Below are 17300 nucleotides of genomic sequence, written 5' to 3' on the forward strand. Positions count from 1 at the left end.
AATGCAAAAATCATCAATGAACACCCTAATTGACTTTCCAAAGAATGCTTGAAACACCATGTTCATGAAACGTTGGAATGTTGCAGGAGCATTTGTCAGACCAAATGGCATGACTCTAAAAGCATAACAACCCCAAGGAGTGATAAAGGTTGTTTTCAATTGATCCTCCAATGCAATCCCTATTTGAAAGTAACCTGAGTAACCATCGCACACAGTGTACTTCTCATGACCAGCTACCTCATTTAGTATCTCAACCTGGAATGGGAGGGGAAAGTGATCTCTTTTTGTTGCCTCATTGAGGGGACGGTAATCCACACACACCCTCCACTTGCCATTTTTCTTAGGAGTGACAACAACAGGAGAGACCCACTCTGAATTCTCCACTGGATAAATGAAACCTGCTGCTAGAAGCTTTCTTACCTCCTTGAGTAGAGCCTGCTCCTTAATGACTCCTAGCCTTCGTAGCTTTTGAGCCTTAGGTGTGGCCTCTGGCTTCAACTCAATCTTGTGTTGAACAACATCTACTCCACGCACATCGGTGTAGTCTTTAGCAAAAAGCCTCGGAAATTTCCTTAGCACACATTTGAACTCCTCTCTTTCATCCTTTGTAAGTGTTGTGGACAACATACCTTCTAACATTCCTTCATCTTCCACCTTTTGGTTCTCTTGGGAACCTACCTCTTCCAAACCTCGAGAAGAGGTCTCCTGGTTGTTTGGCTTAAACCTTACCCCCATGACTTCAATGGAGGACTCCTCTTCAGTAATGCTGCCGCTACTTTCTTCTTTTGAAGTGTTTTCAGTCCAATCTTCTTCCGTCTCACTTCGAGATGATTCTTCATGGAGCTCCTCGTGGCGTTTCTCCTTCATGTCAAAGACAACCTTCTTGTGATTTTCATTCCTGCAAATTAGCTTTCCACTCTCCCAATCCTGCAAAGCTCGCATTTTCATTAGCCATGGTCTTCCTAGGATAAATGGGTAACCATTTCCCTTGGTAGACATGACATAGAAATCCACTGCCTTCTTAATGCCAAAGGCCTCCACAAAAACATTTTTACAAATGCCTACGCACCTAGCCTTGCTATTGTTTGCCATTTTCACTTTGATTTCAGGTGTCTCATGGATGTGCATGCCTAGTCTTTGCATGAGCCCTTCTGTCATGATGCAAATTTGTGCACCCCCATCCACTAGACCTTTCCTAACCAATCTTCCTTTTATGTAACAATCTAGCACAGGTGTAATATCCTCGTTCATTTCAGCATGTGCAATTTTTACAACAGGAAAACTCTCTTTTACCTTTCTCCTAGTGCTACTGCCTTTGTTAAATCCCTCCTAACTTGTGGGCATAATGCAAGAAACTGAGGCCATGAGATATCAGGACCCTTACCTCATATGTCTTCCAACAGGTTGTATGGATCCATACCATGTCCAAGAGGGAAGTCTTGGAGATTGATACGACGTCGAGTCCTCTTAGCTTCCTTGGTCTCCTTTGCCTTCTTGCCTTGTCCATGGTCACTCTGTGATGGGACACCCTCTTTCTATTTACCTTTTCCTCGGCCACGCTTAATGCCATTTGCTTCCATGTCAACCTCATTTGAGTTTGTCACCTCTACCACATGCACATTTGGATCTGGCAAAGGTGGAACTCCTTCTACCCCTTGTGGAGGTGGTCTTGGTCCATTTGGTCTTTGTAGAAGCCTTGGTTGTTGACCAGTTCCTTCACCTGCATTCATCACTGGGTAATTCAAGTTAGGTCTCCCTGGCTCCCCACGTGGCCAAGGACAATTATACATCCCATGTCCAGACTCTCCGCAATTCCAACATTGCAAGACTCTCCTAGGTCGTGGATCTTGCTCTTCAGACTTCTTTGCTTGTCCCTTTGGACCTACAGCTTGTGCAAGGTGAATTGACAGGCTGCTTAAAGATTCATTTAACTTCTCAATTACTTCCGTCGTTACCTCAAGAAGCTCCCTCGATGTTGATGCTTGTGACTTACCTTTGGGTCTAAGACCTTCTATTGGAACCTCTCCCCTTAAGCACTTGAGTTTCCTATATTTCTCAGCAGCCCTAGTTTCAGCTGCATCAAAGGTAGCAGGTGCACCCGCCTCAACTTTTACCTTAAGGTCAGGAAAGAGTTCGGCTATGAACCTCTCCTTCTTTAGAAATTCTGTACCATCACCAGGGTTAGCAACATTTCGTATCCATAGAGCCCAAAGACGTAGAAACTCTTGCTTGTACAAGTAGTAGTCATCTAAGTCTTTTTGCTTATGAGAAACAATGTCTTGCCATAATTTTTGAGTGTTTTGGGGATCAAAGAAGTATTTCTTGAAACGATTCAAAACTTCTGTGTAATTCCCCTTAACTTCCTCAGGCAAAGAGTCAAACCAAGTGCTAGCATCTTTCCTAAGGACCACCTCAAACATTTCTACACGTTCTTGATTAGTTATTATCCTCTTGATATGGCAAGACATCTTGAAATTCGTTAAAAATAATTCAGCATCCTCTCCAGGCTCTCCAAAGAAAAGAGGATACCCAGACATTTGGCGTTGGCTTTCCATTGAATTGATTTCAAAGTGACACCCGTTTTTGTTTTTCTTTCTTAAAAAGATTTACACAACAATGTATCTAGCTTGCAATCTATTCTACAACAAAATAAAGATATTCACATCAAACAACCTATGATAATCAATAAGAGGTAGGATGACAGGGTTTGGTGATGCGAGAATTTCTCCTACTCTTTGGGCACCAAACATGAACACCATACGTTGTTGAAAATGGATTTTCCTACTAATTGCAATGTTTATTCTAATGTGTGGAGTGAAATGGAAGGGGAAAACCTCTATTCCTGGGACATTATCCATGGTCTATGCATGACCTAATGCTTAAAACAAAACAAAAATATAGACGTCCAAACTAAGGTCGTACCTAATGAGACGCAAAATAAAAGGATTTACTGAAGCGTTTATCTCGGCCAACCTAAGAGGACCTAAAATTCTACGAATGACACGTTGAAATTGCAACTTAGTACTAACGATTATGTGTACCTTTTGCCTTGCAATGGGAATGAAGGGATCATACAAATTTTCGTGATTCATGCAAACTACTTGACTATGCTAAAGGTTGATTCTACACAAAAATACACAAGCCGTTCCTCCGTGGGGGCACCAATTTGAGGCGGTCCGGGGCGGGCAACAAGAAGAGCAACCTCTAAACACCCTTCAAGGCTCCCGTGCTGCTCAATGGGGCTGGGGTACAACACAACACAAACCAAAACAACAAACCCACAGCCAAATCCCAACTACACAAGGGGCACCACCTAGTTTAAGAGCGAACTAGGACGCAAAAGAGGAGAATCGTTAGAGCAACCCACAAACAAGCAAGGAATTTACACTAACCCTAACACCAATGGAACACTCTCACACACTAAAAAACGAGAGACAGAGAGAGAGAGAGAGAGAGATAGATAGATAGATAGATAGTTCTATTATCGTCCTGGGAGGTCAAATATGACCTATGGGACCAAATGAACATGTCACGTGGTGTGAGTGGAGTTCATAAGTGACTCTCGATGCTCAAAAATGGCTGAAATGAGCGTCGCAATAGAGAGTCCACATCGTGGTTGGGAGAGGAAGGTATGTAGGGAGAGCTCATGGCTGAATATATGGGGAAAAGAGGACCTAATGTGGTCAAAAGCTGAGCACTCAAGTAGTGTGTGGTACTCACTCTCTCGCACTTGACGAGGGCATAAGGTGCAAAGTCGATGACACTCCTCGCCAGTGCCCCAACGTCCTGTCTCGCAGCGTAGAGAATGGGAGCTAAGACGAATGGAGGCAATGGTGCGGATCGCACTCAACGGGATGGGCTCAAGGATGTAGGAATGGGTTCGGTTACCTCGTTCCGAGAAGAAGAGAGATTTGTAGTTTGGGGCAACGTGTGTGGTGTAATGGCTGAAGCGAGAACCTCCGGATTTCTCCCAAGCCATGATACATTGGCGTTGTAAGAAGGCCTCATTAACTTGGGAGTCGATCGACGCATCCTTGACCAAGTGACATGCATCCCATCTTCCAAACCATTTCTTAATATCAAGCATCCACCCCGAACTTAGTATTTTGCTCTTGCATGTCTTTTGAACCTTTTGACTTGCTTCATATGCGATTCTAGGAAGTCGATGCAAAGGGCTACGTTGTGTCTTACGCATGTACTCCACAACCCTTTCCATGCCCAAGACCTCAATGGGAAGCGATCCGGACTCAAGAAGTAAGAGCATGTAGGGTGTTTGTGTCTTGACTTGGAGAAAGTTGGTGAGAAAACGCTTTTGGACATTCTCAAACTCTTTCCAAGTAGACTTCCCGATGCTTCCACCCCACACCTCCACTCCATAAAGAAGCACCGGTGTCACCAATGTGTCAAAGAGGTACTTTTTGAGAGCCCAACACTTGATCTCTCCTGCATTGCACATGTTCTCAAATGCATAATAAGCCCTCTTTCCGGCTTCCAAGCGACGCATTGCACAATCCTTCCATTTATGATTGGATGGAACCTCAAGGCCAAGGTACTTGAAGTGATCTACCACTTCAAGTTTCTCATTGTTGTATACAATGCATGGATTTTCGTCATTGAGGGTCTTTACAAGCATAACCTTGGTTTTGGATCCATTCACGATCAGCCCGCTATGTAGGCAAAAGCGTTCCAAGACACTCATAAGCTTTTGTGCATCTTCTAAGGTATGTGCCAAGAGCACTACATCATCGGCATAAAGCAAAAGCATGATCACCGCATTTCCAATCTTAACCTCTTCTATGCCTTCTTGCTGCATAAAATCAAGAACCATGTATTCCAATTCATCAATGAGTAGCCCAAAGAGGGTTGGGGAAAGTGGGCATCCTTGTTTGACACCAATAGTGCTTGCAAAAAATTCTGAAATTCCATCTCCCATACGTAATCGACATATCACTTTTTGGTAGATGCGAAAGACTGCATGCATAAATTCTCTCGGCACTTGAAGGCTTTGCATACGTCTCCAAAGATTTCCTCGCGGTACCATGTCAAAAGCTTTCTTGAAATCCACAAAGCAACAATACAACTTTTTTCCTTTCAATCGAGACGCTTCCATAAGAACTCGAAGAGTGACAAGGTGATCAATAGTGCTATGATGCTTTCGAAAACCTGCTTGGCCAAGCGCACGTTTGCCATTCTTTTCAGCCCATTCACTTATCTTCATCTCCATGATACATCCAAATAACTTTGCCATCAAAGAACCAACCATTATAGTGCGATAGTTGTTCACATTGTTTACATCTCCTCCTTTGTGCAAAGGTTTGATCCAATTTGCACTCCAATCATGAGGCATGCCATACTGAAGTGCAAGGTTAAACATATCGCATATCCAATATCGTGTTTTCTTGCTTGTCCATTTAATCATTTCAGCCTTGACACCTTGAAGGTCACCTGCCTTGCGAGTAGCAAGTTTCTCAAGCGCGCGGCATACATCTTCAATGGTAAAGAAGGGAGACATAAATGGAAGGGAGCTACAACCCTCCATCTTATCAACATTGGGTTGCTCATAGAGGTTCTTACAATGCATATACATATCCTCAAGAGTCAAGTCACCAAAGCTCTCAACGCGCTTGCCTTTTAGATTTTGCCAAAACTTGCCACATGCATGTGCTTTCTCTTGTGCTAAAAGAAGTTGTTTTTCGACTTCCCACCTTCTCCTCTTCTTTTGAACAAGTGCTTTGTATGTGTGTGAACATTCCAAGTAAACTTCCTTGTCTTTGATTGCATCCAATCTTAGCAAGTGTTTTCGGGCTTGACTACATTCCATGTCAAACCATTTCTTCTTGGTGCTACCCTTCTTAGACCTTTTGCAAGACATGTGTTTCACCGAAAAGCATTCCTTCGCACAAGAGAAAATTACTTCTTTGAAAACTTTCCACTTGCATTCTAATGTTGGGCTCCCTTGATGCTCTATCATGCTTAACATTTGGTCCACCATATCAGCATATATAAGTGCTCGTTTGAAGTCTAGACGTAGGTACAAATGATTCACATCATGATTGGAGGCTACATGCTCGGGCCGTTTACCACACTTGAGGTCAATACATAACATCCTATGATCCGATTCCGGATTCCATTCACCAAGTGTAAAGCTTTGTATGCATTCTAGAGTGGCTTCTGAGAACAACATATAGTCAATCACGCTAGCACCATTGTGCTTTCTACATGTAAAGTCATTGGTGCCTTGCCATAGAGATACACCATTTGCAATGAGCATTCCGGTACTATTGCACATATGTAGAAGTGAATTTCCATAGTGATCCACTTCTTTTACATCATTAGAACTTCGATTATACATGTATGAGTCATCCACTCTTCTTGATACATGCGGCATGTCGACTTGTTGTGTGTCGTGTTGTAACATATTTGTGCGAGCATTCATGTCTCCAAAAACAATGACTTCACCTTGATCCTTGTAATGAGCAATGTCTTCCTCTAGTTCAACAAAGGGCTGATCTCTATCCATATTCAAGCGAGCATAAAAGTTGGAGTCATAGTGAGGAATGTAGCAGCCGGCCACAAACATGACTTGACCATTTGGTGGGCTGATTTTCAGCCATAAGTAGCGTTTATACTTATCTTCTTTGACAATGGAAACATCTTTCAAACCCTTTTTGGTCATACATGCTACGCCTCCTTGGCCTCTTCGTTGCTTTGCATTTTTGGCCCACATCAAAGAATGTACATCGTATTTGTCAAATCCAAGAATTCGTTGCGCATCATGCTCCCATGTTTTGACAAGAAGTATCACATCGGAGTCATTGGTAAGCTCATCAATGCCAATTCCCGCATTCAATGGATACCCGTTACAATTCCAAAAGCTTATTCGCAAGCGTGAGTTGGTCTCATAGATCATGTGTCCCTATTTGTTGGGTGGACTTGCATCCTCCTCAAGTGACTTTTCTTCTTGAGATGATACCTTAACCTTCTTGCTTCTTTCCTCGTATGCTTTGCGACGTACATTTTGTTGCATAAGAGTGCGATCCTCATATACATTACAACCCGTTCCTTTGAGGTAGATCCAACCATTGTCAAGGATGATCTTTCTCTTTACCTCATCAGCCATGGTACATACAATAGGTCTTTCTCCCGAGCGAGGGACTCCTTGTTTTCCAACTCGATGTGCACCATAAGCCATGATTCCTGACATGCCAAAGTGTGTAGCAAAAAACTCTTCAATAGCAACCGCAAGAGATTGGGGTGTTTCCATGCTTTCCTCCTTGATTCCACGAATGACGATGTTCTTTGAGCGTTTTTGTCGTTCTTGCAATTCTTGAGTGTCCACATTCTCTACATTCTTTGCTTGGACAACGGCTTGCGTGATAGGAGATGTAGAAACCACATTATCCTTACATATATCAGCCCATGATTTGGATGCATTTCTCATCTCACATACATCATGTCGTATTGTATCTATCGTTTCCTCTTTCAATACATGATCACTCTCAACTTTGCTCAAGCGCTCTTTCACTACATTCATGTCCACAAGAGAGCGTTTACATTCTTGAACTTCATTCTCAAGATGCATCAAGCGTGTTGTTTGCATTTCAAGAACCTTCTTGAGGTGCTCATTCTCCACAACGAGAACTCTTAAAGTACCATTCTCCATTGCAAGTGCGCGCAACTCTTCACCTTGCTTGTTGACGGTTTCTTGTAACGAGATCAAGTAAGCCATGATCATTGCTTCCGTTGTTGTAGACGATGTGGTTGGATTAGCATCCAAATTCCTTGGAGATTTTGCATCATTCTCCATGGCGAGTGTGGCTTTTCCACCCTTGCGAGTTTTGTCTGACATTGCCTTCAAGTCGGCAACAAAAACGCAAAGTTTTGACAGTTTTTTCAGTTCTGAGATGCTGTTACAGCAAAGTCTTTCATTACACAGAAAAATTCTGTCTTTACATCAATGCGTAGAGGGCTTCGTTAGAGCAACCCACAAACAAGCAAGGAATTTACACTAACCCTAACACCAATGGAACACTCTCACACACTAAAAAACGAGAGACAGACAGAGAGAGAGAGAGAGAGAGAGAGAGAGAGAGAGAGAGAGAGAGAGAGAGAGAGAGAGAGAGAGAGAGAGAGAGAGAGAGAGAGATAGTGCTCGGGATGCTTTGAAACATATCGGCAATGATCAAGCAAACACAACTATATATTTAAGAAAGAGAGAGAAAGGGGGAGGGGGTGCTTGTTGCATTAATACCTTCTTACAAATCTGTCATGACAAATCAAAGTGAAATTAGTATTTGTTCAACATAGCTTGCGTAAATTTCACCACAACACATCACAAGAAAAGCCACCCCAATCACTGTCTTAAAGCCAGGGGAGTCCTCTCCACCCTGTCGCCCTCTTACAGTATGTGGGATTTATTGCTAGATTGATGACAACACCAGAGACAAGCTATCAAGAACTTAACAAAAAACACCAAGACACTTACGCATCATTGTTGTCCATTACTTCACGTTGGAAGGGAGACAAAATATCCAAGCTTAGTCCAAATCCACCCTCCTTGATTCAGCAAATGTTGGGCTTACACTAGTAGGAGAAATGATAGATTTCCTACTCTCAATTGAATGATCACTCTCTCTCTTACAATGGCATAGAGTTCCCTTGCTAATCCCCTATTACAACAAATGCACATGCATAAGACAATGAGCTTCCACTCAAGAGCTCCTTCTAGAGAGGTTGAGCTTGGCTTCTCAAGCTATAGCATAGTGCTCTTGCTTATGGCTCCCCTTTGTGCTAGCTACACCCTCCTTTTATAGCAATTTTGAAGGCTAGGGTTACTCCTCTAACCATGGTTGGGTTAGATTTTCAGCAATTTATCTAATTTCTTTTGCTTGGAATTATCAAGAAGTTGGTGGGGAAAGAGAGAGGAGAGAAATGGAGGTGATAGGACTTTTCATAGTGGGTTAGTGTTAGTAGAGTTAGTATTAATTTACAAATGGAATTGGATATTTACAATGGGAGTATCCATGTATGATACAAATAAGGAAGAAAAAATCTTAAGAGGTAAGAAAAGGTGGATTCCTTACAAGGTTGATGCTCCAAGTGTCTTGAGTAGGGCCAATTTTGACGCTTGTTGACGGTCCACTAGCTTTGACGGTACATTTTTTCTCCACTCTTGACCTTCCTTGAGAGACAAGGTAATTGAAGCTGAGTAATCAACCACCATGATGCTGTCCTTTAAGAGAAGAGGCTGAATTTTGTGGTTTTTTTTATAGATATGGGTAAATTGGAGGAGGAAAAATGAGACTAGGTGGTCAATTTTGGAATGGAGTTGTGTGTGGGAGGTATGAGTTCACCATGGTTTCTCTTATTCTTCAAAGTTGAGGAGAAGGTGAGTAGGGTGCAGAGAGGAGTGGTGAGAGAGGTGGGGATGATGAGTGGAGAAGTGTGTGTGAAAGAGGAAAATGATAAAGTGGAAGAGAGAGTGTGGCTGCATAGCATGGGAAATCTGGGGTCCACTAATAAAATCATAGCTCACAGCTCGTAGCTCAAAAAAATATGAAAAAATTTGAGGCAAAAGTTCAGCCCACGAGCTACAAATTTTGTTTGTATCACCTTTTCAAATTTGGAGAGCAAGTGAACTTTAAAAATTCAGCAAAACCGACCGTTTTTTTCCTCTGCACAAGGTCCTTGTGGGGTCCTTCTTTGGATGATTCTTTTGAATACCTCCAAGAGTGAGCCCTCCATAGTGCATGTATGCATGCCACCTACCCTTGACCTTATTTGGTAGGTCTATAATTGAAGATATTGTTGAGATCATGATATAAGTGAATAGTACAACTAAGAAAATCAAATATTGAGGGGTCTAAAAAATATGTACATGTCAAATATAAATAATATAAGTGGAAAAAATATAAAGGGGTCAAAAGAAATCTCTCTCATTATGAGGCTACCATAAAAAGATAAATATTTTTGGTGTTCTAATTTTTTAGAAAAAAAAACAAAATAGATGTAGGAAGGGAAAAATCACAATAGTGAAAAATATACACATAAATAAAACTAGTTTTTTTGGATTTTTGTTGGGGTGGAGTTACACCAAATATAAGAGAAGCTTACATGAAAATATTTCTATATGGAATAAAGAGTATGAAAAATGGTAAGAAAAATTGTGGTAATGGTGAGGCAATGTACAGAGCATAAATAACACACACCTAGGTAGAAATATTTAAATAAATATCAAAATAATTATGAAAAAATCTTTTATTTAGGCCCTATATACAAAGAAATATTTACATACGCATGGGCCATAATATACTTTTTTATTATTATTTTTTATTTTTTTTGGCTCAACTAGCCCAATGACTAGCTAATTAAGGGTTTTTTAAGAAGATATGGGAAAAGTCCCGTGACTCACGCACGCCTATGTACAGTGAAATGGTAGGGATAGCCACAGTGTTTGGGTGATTTTGGTAGGGTGAGGTAACTCACTGTGGCAATTACAAAGAGCCGAAAAACGGCTATCACCAGCAATCAACATGTCATCCACATACAAAATAAGGATCAGCCAACTGCCATCCTCAGCCTTCTTTGTATATAGACAGTGATCGAACTCACTACGTTTGTACCCTTCAGAAAGCATAAACTTGTGGAATTTTTGGTACCATGCCCTCGGTGATTGTTTTAAGCCATAAAGACTCTTTAATAACTGGCATACCCAATCTTCCTTGCCTTTCTCAACAAACCCTTCTGGCTGCTGCATGTAAATTTCCACATCTAAATCACCATGCAAGAACGCTTTCTTGACATCCATTTGGTGCAACACCAAATCTAATATGGCAACTAATGCAAGAAAGCATCTCAATGTAGTCATCTTGACCATCGGAGAGAAGACTTCATCAAAGTCAATGCCTTGTTCTTACTTAAAGCCCTTGGCAACAAGCCTTGCTTTATACTTTGGCTGACTATCATGAGCGGTGATCTTATACCTGTAAACCCATTTACAGGGTAGAGCCTTTTTTCCCCGTGGTAATTTAACTAGCTTCCATGTCTGGTTTTTATGCAGAGCTGTCATCTCTGACTGCATGGCCAATTGCCAATTCCCGGAGTCCTTCATTTGCACTGCTTCCTTGTAACATGAAGGCTCATTGCAATCAGTCAACATAACATAATTCATAGATGGAACAAACCTATCAGGAGGTCGTGTGACACGTCCAGATCTACGCACAATAGGTGGCTCAGGCTCAGCCACAACTTGTGGTTCCACTCTATCCTGTCCTTGCTCCTCTTGAGCCCTGACATTTTGTCTTGCACTTGCAGGTCCATCTTATTGGAAGACAACTCTTCTAATCTCCTCAACTTTCTCTGGTTTAGAATGATATTTGGCTTCATTAAAGTGAACATCATTGCCGCGGATAACCTTTCTGGATTCGGGATCCCAAAGTCTATACCCCATCTCACCAGAATTACCATAGCCTAGAAAGATGCACTTTCTACTCTTTGGCTCAAGTTTGTTCCTAAATTCCTTTGCAACATGAGTATATGCCTCACAACCAAAGACTCTGAGATGCTTGTATGAGGGCATTTTGCCTGACCATACCATCTCTGGCACTGAATCCTTCTGCAAAACCTTGCTAGGAGATCTATTTACAAGATGAACAGCTGTTGATACAGCTTTAGCCCAAAACCCATTTGGCAGCTGTGCGTTAGACAACATACTTCTGACCTTCTCTTGTATGGTCCTATTCATCCTCTCAGCAACACCATTTTGAGGAGGATTGTAAGGAGCAGTAAGTTCACGTTTTATACATTTTGACTCACAAAAGTCCTGAAAGGTCTTTGAAACATACTCTCCACCATTGTCAGTGCGTAAGCATTTAAGCTTCTTGCCACTCTGATTCTCCAAAAGTGTCACAAACGTTTTGAAAACACTAAACGCTTCATCCTTGTGCTTGAGAAAGTAAACCCATACTTTCCTCGAGTAATCATCTATAAATGTCATAAAGTAAGAAGCTCCCCCTAGAGATAGGTTAGGCATAGGTCCACACAAATCACTATGAACAAGTGCCAACTGTGTATCTCTTCTACTGCTTCTATGCTTATGTGGCTGCTGTGTTTGCTTACCATACAGACAATGTTCACAGAATTCAAAATCATTAAATGAAAAGCCAGGCAAATAACCAGAACGAGACAAGATTTCCATTCCCTTCTTGGACATATGTCCTAACCGGCTATGCCACAAAGAAACGTTCGGCTGCTCGGTTACATTGATTACATTTTTAGAGACATTTGATACATAAATCATGTAAAGTCCTCCAGACTTTACTCCATGTGCTACTGTCATAGAACCCTTGGATATCTTCCACATGTTCTGTCCAAAAATGGTGACGTAGCCAGCATCATCAAGTAAACCTGTGCTGATCAAGCTCTTTGTAATTGCTGGAACATGTCTCACATTCTTCAGCGTGAAAGAAGAGCCATTCTGAAACTTCAATTGAACATCTCCAACACCTAAGATCTCACATGTCTGCCCATTGCCTAGCCGAACATGATCTTTAGTGGTCACATAAGAAGTAAACCACTCTTTGTTTGGAGACACATGAAGTGATGCCCCTGAGTCTATAATCCAGTCACTCAGTGCATTTCCATCAGATGCTGTAAGAAGAGCTGAGTCCATTGTATTCTTCAAGAAGTAGATGTCTCCTGACACTAGACTGTCATCCTCTTCAACAGTGTTTGTCACATTTATTTCTTGAATCTTCACTGAGGACTTGTTCTTCTCACCATGGTCTTCAGCTTTCTCTTTGTCTTTTTCTTTTTTCCATTCTCTACAGTCTCTTTTCATGTGACCCTTCTTGCCACAATGGTAGCATTCTATGTCACTCTTGCCTTTAGCACTGCGGGACTTGCTACGAGACTGATTCCTCTTTCCACCTTTGTACTTTTCTTTGGTCCTTCCCTTGATAACTAAGGCTGTTCCTTTGCGTTTGTCCATTGTCTTTCTATTGGTTTCTTCAGTAAGCAGACTTCCTTCTACACCTGCTATGTTCAAACCATCTGGAGGTGCAAAATTACTCAAAGCTGTGCGAAAAGTGTCCCAACTTTCCGGCAGTGTGATCAGCAGGAACATAGCTCTAACAGGTTCATCAAACTTGACACCTTGAGCTGACAACTGACTATAGATTGTGTTGAATTCATTCAGATGATTGGACATAGGTGTCCCTTCTTTCATCTTCAAGTCAACAAGCTTCTTAAGCCAGTATACCTGTGAAGCTGCACTCTGCTTCTCATAAAGATCACTCAGCTTTAACCATGCTTGATAAGCCGACATCTCGTTTGCTACATTGAAGTAAACGCTTTCTGCCAAAGTCAGCATAAGGGTAGAAAGTGCCAATTCATCCATTTCGCTCCATTCATCTTCGTCCATATCTTCTGGTTTTATCCCCTTGAGCTTTATAGGTTTTATCTGCTTCTTTTGTACCAACACATGCCAAATCTGCTTCTTCCACAATTGGAAATTGGTTCCATCCAGCTTCTTGATATTGTAAAGAGCAGTGTCCTGTGATCCAGCCATAGCTACGCTTCATAGTAGTTTACTTTTCTGGGAAAAATTCGGCAAAGTTTCCCCTGTAAACTGACCTTTGAACCAATATCAACCTGTCAAATGAACCAAGAAAGCTTCAGATTCTGCAGAAATTTTGGCAGAGTCTCCTTTGTAAAATGGCTCTAGTGTACTAAAAACAGACCAAAAAACAGCTCAAAAAACACTGTCTCTCTGACACTGTAAGCTGCGGGTAAACCTGTCCTGCACCTGTACTGTCTCTCATTGTCCTATCACTGTCCTATAAGCATAGACTACGACAATGCCTCAACGGCAGTAAAGCAAAGATGCAATCCCAACTGTCTAACTCACAGTCAATACATCCTAGCTGCCTATCTAAGGGTGCTCGAGGGATCACTCCAAGACTTGTATCACCGAAAGGATCTCAACATTTGAGAATCCCCCAGCTCAATAAAACCTCACTCGACCCTCAACAAAGGCTGCAGTAAATCTGACAGTACATAGACTTCCCACAAAGTCATACATCCACAAATTTTCCACTGTATGCTGTAACCGCTGCTGCGATTGTTTGCTGCGTGACTCACAGCCAGCAAACCCTCAACAGACATACATCATCTCTGACAATACATCCCATGTGGAAGTACCTGCAATGTCAGGATGAAATCTGGAATATAGAGCAGCAAACACAAGCTACCTGATGAACTAGTGGATGTCGCCTACAGTCTGTGTGTAGATGCGCCCGTGTCGTATGTGACACGCCTCCAAGAACTGTGAGCAGTCCTTCGATGTGTAGACAGCCACAAATCAACACTCTGGGAGTGTTGATATCCTCAGCACCTACAGTCGTAGGCCGAAAACCCCAAATTTGCAGAGTCGGATCTGCACCCGTCGAGACCACGTAGTCGAAAATGGCCTGCGCAGACCTTTGTCGAAGCCGAACGGTGGCCGAGATGACCTCAGAATGAAATTCTGACAACACCAAGGCCTTCGGGCTGACCCACGAGATTTGGGGCCGTGTCTTCGCCTGTCGAATTTCACTCCAATCTGAGTTGGTGACTCTAGCCTCCTGCAGTGTTGCCCTGAGCCTCGATCTGAGCTCTGATACCAGTTGAAGGAGTACGAGCGGAAGTGCGACGCGAGAGAGAGTGCGAGAAGAAGAGCACGACGATATGGTGAACTCGCGCTACTGTAATGTGTAGAGCATAGTGAGTTCTTATTAGGTTTTTACAAAAGAATATGTGTACATACCTGGCGGCCCGCCCACTTACCTGGGCGACCTAATTGGCCTTTATACCCCAACAATGCTCGGCCTAGAATACGATCATGAAGTTGAAAGTACCAGAAATGCCCAGAGGCATACCGTCTGAGAAACTTCCTTGACGAATTCGATAGATCAGGAAGACGGCGACAGCAGCTGCGACTGGAGCTGAATAAGCGACAGCAATCCAAGGGCGTATACCTAAACGGAAGCTTAGTTCCCATTCGCGACCCATGTAGCAAGCTACACCAAGTAGGAAGTGAAGAACGATCAGTTCGTAGGGACCACCATTGTAAAGCCATTCATCGACGGAAGCTGCTTCCCAGATGACTATAGGCGTCTAGTGACCTTCTTAGTAAACATGGGTACCTATGATGAAGAAGAAGATTTACATGACTACACGGATGACACATATGGTCTCATGGATGATGACTTTGTTTATCTCGACAATGAGGATAGGGGTTTAGCCTTAGGGTTTCCCCCCAATCTCTACAATATCCTATTCCCTTGACTCTCTAAGGGGAGTACAAATAATTAGGTTAGGGTTCCTTATATTTTTTAATTGTGTTCAATAAGTGTTGGTACCTTTTCCCACTGATGTGCCTCGTAGAGGTATTCTTTGTGTTTCCTAGTGTGTACAGGAGCATGTTGTTGTTGTTAGGATTTGGACCTTCATGGAATCTTTATCTCGACTCACTCTTCAAATCAAGTGCAATTATCAATGCAAACAGGTGTTTCTTGTCCATTAGCATTGCCCCTTATCTTTTTGCATCCATGTTTGTCTGCTTTAATTGTGATTGGTAGCATAATATTCAACACATTTTCTTGGTACCAAACATTAAATTCAATGTAATTTTTTTGTCATAATCACTTGTCTAGGTTAAAAAATCAAGCAATCCGACTAAGCTAGTTTGACCAAGCTAGGTGTTAGAGATCTTCTCTTTATACCATGGGGAATGCCTTCCTAATAATCAATGGTTACTTAGGTTCTTAATCCGATTTACACAGCACTGTGTGAAATGTACTAGGGCTTTCTAGTGGGCTTAGTCCCTATTGACCTTTAGCTTAAGTATTATAAAGGGAGTTTACTAATGTGATGAGCGTGGGGAGGGTAATAGTGTTATATGACCCCCCAAAGTTACAAAATTAAAATGCTAAAAACGAACAAACAAAAAAATCAAAGTTCCACAATGTAAAATTTTAAGCTGGAAGAGAAACCTCAGCTTGGTTTGGTACTCCACTCACATGTATCGCCTATGGTACTAGAGTCCTAGAGGTTCCCAGTGTGGGTGCTTTTCCTTGAAAAGCAAAAAACCCAAGGCATACAAAATAATCACACACATCAAAATTGAAACAATGTGAAAAGACTTTGGGGGGTCAAAGAAAAGGTAATCAGTTAGGCGATGATTTCATGAGAAATTCCTTTTATCGTAGCTTAACTACAACGTCTTCTACGTATAGCCTCTAGTCAGCCCTTGGACAATTCTCCATTCATGACCAATGTAGATCCTATGTCCTTAGAGAATGTGCACGTGACTACTTCATTCACTGCACCTCCTGACTCTTCATAGTTATTTCCCTCCGAGGTCATATTACCTGATGGTAGAAGCCTTGCCGAAGTGCAAGAGGTTGAGCGATATATCATTGCGGCTAGGGAAAAGGAAGTCAAGAGCTTACGCAAGGCGGGGCAACGAAGAGAGTTAAAAGAAAAAGCCCCTATGTCAATATCCTTGCTAAGAGAGCAATCGAGTGCTCCTAACTTAGCAACCGCTAAGGGCCAACCCCTAGAAAGCAACATTGCATCTAGCTCAAAGGAAACCCCTAGCACCTCAATCCTAGATGGAGTGTTCTTAAATGAGAACTGGGAGTACGAACTACAAACGGAAACTCTGACCGACCTATACACAGGTCACACCTATCACGTGGGTTGGTTAGATGTCCTACAATCCACAATGGGTGCTACTAGTGTGGAGGATCAATGACAAAGAGTTTGTGAGGTCATCCATAGGGTCATTGAGTTAGAGAGACAGAACAAGGGGATCAACATGCCTTCAACGGGTTTCATGAGATTCTTCGATATAGGAAAGGCTAAACAACCTACCTTATCGCAAATGGAGACTCCCTCGGTAAGTCCGATGGATCCCCCGTATGTTGTTTCGCCAGGGGTCTCGGTGCAATCTGAGCCCACAAGTGATAGCTTTACCTTTCCAAGTCTAGCTCATCTTTCCTTTGATGAAACCATGGCTACCATGCCTACCCCAATGATGGGCATGCCGAGAAACATGCCATGGACCTCATTTGTTAGTAAAGCACTGCTACATGGTAGCTCAATGCTTGCAACAGTACCTACAAGTGTGTACCAATCGTATGCACCTATGGGTCATCGTACTCATGTAGTCCCTACTCCTCCCATTGTTTCAACAACCTATGCTCCACAACCACAACACCGAAGTTCTTATTTCCATGGGACTATACCGGCTAGCATTA

The 17300-nt window shown here is 42.3% G+C and overlaps 1 pseudogene; it reads right to left on the reverse strand.

Moving 5' to 3' along the window:
- The window catches only part of LOC147448848 (uncharacterized), a 101928-nt pseudogene that overhangs the window by 7394 nt on the left and 77234 nt on the right, over nucleotides 1-17300 (reverse strand).

Source organism: Adiantum capillus-veneris, chromosome 10, assembly GCF_014529385.1.
Source record: "Adiantum capillus-veneris isolate H3 chromosome 10, ASM1452938v2, whole genome shotgun sequence".
NCBI classification, from domain to species: Eukaryota; Viridiplantae; Streptophyta; class Polypodiopsida; order Polypodiales; family Pteridaceae; genus Adiantum; species Adiantum capillus-veneris.